We start from the raw sequence: 6,975 nt of genomic DNA on the forward strand, positions 1-6,975 counted from the left end.
AGCGGGTGTGCATGATTTATTATGGAGCAAGGAGAAGGCCTTGAAGGCTCTGAACTATCTATTTAGAACTGCTGGCTCTAAAACCCAGTGGTACATTGGTTTCTCTTTTTGTGCCAATCTTACATCTTAAAAAAATATAACTTTTATGAATATCATCATTAGTGCTATAAGCACAGGGAAGTATAAGTTAATTCTACAGTAAAGTGATTATTAAATCCATTAGTCATATACAGGGAATCCATAATTAACTTATTCTCCAGCATCAAGTAAATGATTCTACTGTGTGCTTTAAGAAAGCAATTGTTCACTAATATGCAAAATACAGCAGAACTATTAGATCATAAAGCTATGCAATCTTATAATTAAATTATAAATTTTACATATTTTAATAATGTGCTTTATATACTTTAATTGTTTTCTACGCAAGATTAAAAGGAGGTGCCATGGTTTTTCTCAGACATATTATATCTTGACCCGAACTGTGCGATACTTAATAATAACTGATGAGCATCTACAAGGGTGACAGCAATCTTTCAGCAACATCAGACGACTTCGTTGGGTTACTGCCGAGGACGAAAAGGAAGACATGCATTAGTCTTAAGTGGAGTTGCAGCTATACCCTTGGGCTTTCTATTGTTTTCCCCCCTCTCCCTGTTGCCACAACCATTCGCATCCACGCTCTCTCTTCTCAGGCCATGGGAAGGGGCCGGCCCCCATTCCCACCGCCTTGAATATATACGTGGGTAAAAGCAACACACGCATTACATTCTCTGCAGGGGACTTATGTGCCTACATGAGCAATCTATTGTTGTTATTGTGTTTTGGATTAAGTAATGATACCATTCTTTTCTGCGTGCGCAATTAAGTGCATTTGAAAGAACTGGGAAATCCCACGGATCTGTGCCGCGGGGGTGGCCTCTGTCACCTTGTGCTTTTCCAAAGCCTGACTGCTGCCCGGGGAACTGTGGCGGAGGCTTCCTTTATTCTCTCTCGGGGGCGGGGGGGGCAGCCTTGCTCTTGGATGGTCACACCATTCCAGCCTGCTTTCCAGTTTCCAGAAGTGACGTTGCATTGAAGATGCCTTCCACACAAGCAGAATAAACAGTTCATTCATTCCCTCAGCAAACACTTACTGAGTTTACCACATGCCCAGCCCGGAGCTCAGAGCAGGGGTATAAAGGTTTAAAAAGATAAGCTTTTTTGGCCAGAGTCGAGTAAAAGAGGGCCGGGGAAAGGGATTGACACAATGTGGAGTCAGGAATGTGGGCAGGAGGCCAACCTGGAGGACCATGGGAGTCGGGCTAAGGGGGTGGGACTTTGTCCTGAAGGCCAAGAAAAATCCCCTAAGGATTCTAGGCTGGGAGATGGTGAGGTCAGTTTCCTTTTTCACAGAGAAGCTGGTTATATTTTAGGGGCCCAAGAGAAAGGTTGCCAATATCCCAAAATATCTTCCCTGTGGGATTTGCCTGAAATTCCCAAGACCAAAGAAACTTTCCTTTGGGTCACTAGCCTATAGATGCCATCCTCTTTATTTCTTAGTGACACTGATCACCGGGATAGGGTGGAAGTTGTGGAAGAGGAGAGACAGGAAGTGAGCCACTGGGAGCTACACCGTTCTTTGTAAAGAACAGGTCACATCTTTGATACGACCCAGGAGAGAGCGACCGAGCCTGCAGGAGGTCTGAGGCCTTGGCATAAAAGAAACGCACGAAGAAAGCAGACCCGCCAAGCCGCCTTACTTTGACCCTCCTACACCAAACCAACTTGGCTTCCTAGAATTGGACGAGAGAGCAAAAGCCCGTTTAATTTGTGAGCTCTGGACACAAAATCATTCTCTGTGGCAGCTCTGATATTGGCAGATGGGAGATTTAGCTCTGTCCTGTTTATATAACAGCAGTTGATAGATAGTGACTTCGTAGTTGGATATTTATGAGAGGTTTCATTTCAAATAATATAGTTTTGGCCCGTGGCAATGTGAAGGCTCTTACCCATTATTCCCGTGAAGCTAAATCTTTAGGATATTGTAACCTTAACTGCGAGGTCGGTGCGATTTACCCGGGAGAACTGGAAAAGTTAATATTTCTCCAAGCAATGAAAGCTTTATTATAAAAAGTCTCATTAGGAAGTTATCTGTCCCTAAAACACATAGGCTATCAGATGGCCAGGTATAAAAACTAGCAACTTTTCATACTTTCCTTTCACCCTGTGACTTTTATCACATAACAAGGTAATTAAAAAGCAAGCACCCTGCCAGGCCCCGCGGCCAGGTCCCGGGACAGCGGCCTTTGCTGTGTTAGCTAGTGGGGCCTCCTCTAACTTTGTGCGGTCTCCAGGCCTGTAAACTGTCCTGTGTCCTAAGTGTCCTGTGTCCCCAGTGGTGAAAGGAGACTCTCCTTGTTTTGACACCACCTGGGCATTTCTCCCAGAGCCTGTGGGTTTTAAATCTTTGGAATATTATGGGAGGTTCTGGGCAGCTGAGGATGTTACGGGGTCTGGAGAAGGTGGGCGGGAGGGAGCTACAGAGGCGCTTTAAGGGTGGGTGCAAGGAACCTGCAGGAAAGAGCGGCAGCTCTTGTCAAAGGGACGCTGGACAGCACAAGCAGGCCCATGTCACAGGGGCTCTCTGGGCTTGGGGAAGAAAGAATAAAAGCTAAAGTGGTGGGCAAAAACTGGGCAAGGAACAAGGGTGGTAGAAAACCTAGCAGAGGGCTTTGATGTGTGTGTGTGTGTGTGTGTGTGTGTGTGTGTGTGTGTGTGTGTTTGTGATGCAGGAAATTGAAGAGGACCAGTACCAGGACCAGGACCAGGACCTGTGGCCTGTTAGGAACCGGGCCACGTAGCAGGCGGTGAGCCATGGTCCAGGGAGCAAAGCTTCACTCGTATTATGGCCTGAGCTCTCCCCTCCCCTCTGCCCTGTCCGTGGGAGAACTGGCTTCCACTAAAGCAGCCCCTGGTGCCACAAAGGTTGGGGACAGCTGTATTATGAACTGTACACCTGAAACCTATATAATTTTATTAACAAACATCACCCCAATAAGTTCAATACAACTCAACACAAGAAGGCAAAAAACCCAATTAAAAATGGGAAAAGGACCTGAATAGACACTTCTCCAAATAGGATATACCGGTGGCCAATAGACATACGAAAAGATGCTCAACGTCACTAATCAGCAGACGGATGCAAATTAAAACCACAATGAACTATCACCTCATACCTGTCGGAATGGCCATCATCAATAAATCAACAAACGCCAAGTGCTGGCGAGGATGTGGAGAAAAGGGAACCTTCGTGCACTGTCGGTGGGAATGCAGAACGGTGCAGCCAGTGTGGAAAACAGTACAGAGTTTCATCAAACAATTAAAAATGGAACTACCTTTTGACCCAATGATCCTACTTCTGAAAATATATCCAAAGAAATCCCAAACACAAATTCAAAAGACTAAATGCACCCCATGTTGACTGCAGCACTATTTACAACAGCCAAGATCTAGAAACCACCCAACCAAGTGCCCATCAGTAGATGAATGGATAAAAAAATGCTGTGTTATATTTATACAACGGAATACTAGATGGCCATAAGAAGGAGGAAATCTTACCTTTTGCGACAGCATGGATGGAACCAGTGACTATTATGCTAAGTGAAGTAAGCCAGTCAGAGAAAGACAAATATCGTATAATCTCACTTACATGTGGAATATAATGAACAAAATAAACTAACAGAATAGACACAGAAGCATGGATGATACATAGAACGCACTGACAGCTATCAGAGGAGAGGAGCGCTGGGGAGCTGGGTGAAAAAAGGTGAAGGGATTGAGCAAAATAAATATATTTATGACACATAGACAACAGTATGGTGACAGTCAGAGGGAAAGGCAGTTGGGGGGGGCAGAGTGGGGATAAACGGGGACGGAAAGAGACTAGACTTGGATGGTGAGCGCGTGATGCCGTGTGCAGATGCTGCTTTGTTGGGTTGGACACTGGAAACCTATAAGGTTTTTATTAACCAATGTCACCCCAATAAATTCAATAAAAAGAGGGGGGCAGAATGGGTCTTGAGACCAAAAAGGTCTGGGTTCAATCCTCAGCTCTGCCACTTACTAACTGTATAACCTGAGCCAGGCAGTCTCACTGAATCATTGTTTTTCTTCTCTGCAAAATGGGTTAACGACATCTACCTTATAGGATTGTTGTCAGATGAGAGACAGGGTAGGTTAGAGGTTTGGTATAAGACTGGCACTTAACAAACTATAGCGATTGATTAGCCTTTAAACGCCATGAACTCCTGTCCTTTCACGTGACTCATAACATCAAGTCTCTATAAAATATCTGGGAAGAAGCAAACTGAGAACACCACAGATGGAGTGCATTGTGGTGATGATGCTTAATATTTTCCACCAGCAGACGGAATACAAGTTATTTTATGCCTCTGTTCTATTTGGAAAACGCTATAAAACTTGGAGCAGACAACAGCGCTATGATAGCACAGCGCTCATGAAAGCACTGGAAGCTTTTCTGATAAAGATATAACTTGATTGCCCTTAATGTCTACTCTCAGTTAATACAGCAAGTGAAGGGGAGATAATTTGAAATACCTTTACTACCATTTATAGTGTCAGAATGTACAACTTGCCTTTAAAAATGCAGAAGATTCGTTGCAATGGAAGGCCTTGCTTATACATACAAATGCATTTTTAAAACAATTTACCTGCGTAGTGCCGAGAGGATTCATGGTCTGAGGTCTTTCACCTTCGCGGAAGTGAGATAGGATTTTCTTCTTACTGTGTACCAGGGGCTGCTAGCAAGGACAGAGATCCATTTGGGGGTCAGGATGCCAGCTTTTGTGAGCTCCTCTTGCAAGAGCTTTTAGAAGGAACTGGTAAAAGAATGGATCCTGTATGCTAAAAGATGACATTGAAGTTCGTTCTGGGGAAGAATGATCTGATTTGGTAGCAAAGATGCCAGCGATGCCTCTGCCTTAAATTTCTGGGGGTATCAGACTCCTGGCAGACTGAGAGATCTTCAAGGCTTGGGCCACAGGTAATGCCATTACATCCTGGTGGGGTGTGGCTTTTGCTGGCCTGCAGAGCTGTCATCTTGCAGTGCTGCTTTTGCAAGGCAGAGCAGGGTTGTTTCAGGACGTAATGGAATCTGCAGAAAGAACGCTGACTTAAGAGACGTGGCCTCTGGTCCTGGTTGTGCCCTGTGTTTGATCTCGGATGCATCCTGGGATGCTGTGTTCCTCATGTACTAAGATGTCATACAAGCTGGTTGGACTTCATCCTCATTCTCATTTTTTAGGGGATGTAATATGTGCATAATCATGTACCAAATTAATGATGACCTGCTTCTGTTTACCTTTCCAAATACTTTCACATTTATAGTTTCACTTTTAACTCTGTCACACACTGGTGAGGTAGGAAGGGCAAATATTTTTGTTCCACTTAACTTATTAGTAACAGGCAAATAGAGATTAAGTTAATGGCAGAGCCCGGATCTCTTGACTCTCATTCCTGGGCTTGTAGACTAAACTCAACTGGATTAGTCTTTTGGGACATGTGCGAAAGGATACGCAATTAAACCCTTTGTGGGAAAAGACAGCTAGGTAAGTTATATTAAATTATTACAGAAATAGGTAAAATAAAGTTCTATTTCCCTTCCTGGGAACTTACCTTTGAATCCCTCTGTGAAATGGATTAGAATGTTTTGTTAGGATTTCAGAAATACACAAACCCAGAAAGAGTACACCTCATATGCTTTTAAATGGATAATTCCTCCTGGGATTCCTCTACATTCTGAAAATTCACTTTATTATTCCATTCTAAGGTCTGTGGTTTAAATGCCACGGCATCTGAGGGTAACTCTTATTGCTGATATTTGTGGTTATCACTTTCCATTGTCATCCGCTCCCATTTCCTTTGTTTTGATCCACAGATACAATTTGATTTATGAATGAAGGCTTTTTGATTCTTGAAGCTATATTTTGGTGAGTTGGTTCAATAACTTGTTATTGAAAAGCAAAATCCATCAGGGACATATTTTCCTACTTCTCCTAAAAAGAAATCTCTTCAAAGTCAACTTTATTCATCATCACGCCACATTCTTTTGTTTGTTAAACGTGTCCATAAAAGTAGTCAAGCTAAAAAGCCAGCTTCAAGACATTCAAAAATTTAGAAATGGCATGATTGTCTTAATCCATGAAATAATAAACATGATGCAATTCAAAGGCTTCTGCCTTTGGTACTGATGGAGAATTAGTTGGCGGGCCAGACTAAATGGAACCCTGATAATAAGGAAGGAATTTGAGCTTCGGAGATGCCCGTTTACGTCACAACTTTGATGATCTCATACCTCTTAGTGGAGTCCTCTCCTTTGTCACTGTGAGTTCTTAATGAACCTTTGGGGTCATATTCTTAACCTCCTTGAGAGGCAACTAGGATGTATCATTCAAGCCCATTGGCTTCCACCTCCCCGCCTTTGGCAGAAGCCAAAGTCTTTGGCTGCATGTCGTCTAACTTTTTGTTTTCCTGTGAGGGTTTTTAGTTCATTTGCATGGCTGTTAAGGTTTAATGTCTCAAAAACTGGGAGACCGCTGCTTCTCTGTATTCCTGCCTAACTGTTCAAACGCACGTTTACCATTGCCTGACTTTTTGTCAGGCTGTGGCTTTATTGGAAACAGAACCTGCCCTGTTCCTTCTTGGAAGCAGGCGTTCAGCATAAGCCACATAGTTTGTACAGTTCAGGCACCATGAGCCATTCTTATCAAGTAGAGGATAATGGGAATTCTCCCCAAATCCAAACTCTCAGATGCCGCCTAACGCATCTTGCTAACAGAATTTTTAAGGATAGGAGTCTCAGGCTTATTATGTTTTCCTACACAGTATATTAACCAAGTTTCTGTACTGGTTGACTCTCCAGATGAAAATGGAGATTCAGGTGATAAAGTCTGAAAACCTATTCCTTGAGGATTTTCA

General features: G+C 43.3%; 1 long non-coding RNA gene across 1 annotated transcript; it reads right to left on the bottom strand.

Moving 5' to 3' along the window:
* Positions 1 to 501: 501 nt before the first annotated feature.
* LOC129066348 (uncharacterized) lies at positions 502 to 5,244 on the bottom strand. Its single transcript, XR_008528698.1, has 3 exons — positions 4,710 to 5,244; positions 926 to 1,081; positions 502 to 563 (listed from the first exon to the last, which is right to left on the bottom strand). It is a non-coding gene; the product is annotated as an uncharacterized LOC129066348 (long non-coding RNA).
* Positions 5,245 to 6,975: the final 1,731 nt, after the last annotated feature.

This window comes from Pteronotus mesoamericanus, unplaced genomic scaffold (genome assembly GCF_021234165.1).
Source record: "Pteronotus mesoamericanus isolate MK-2021 breed Mesoamerican mustached bat unplaced genomic scaffold, CSHL_Meso_final contig_2, whole genome shotgun sequence".
In the NCBI taxonomy this organism is placed as follows: domain Eukaryota; kingdom Metazoa; phylum Chordata; class Mammalia; order Chiroptera; family Mormoopidae; genus Pteronotus; species Pteronotus mesoamericanus.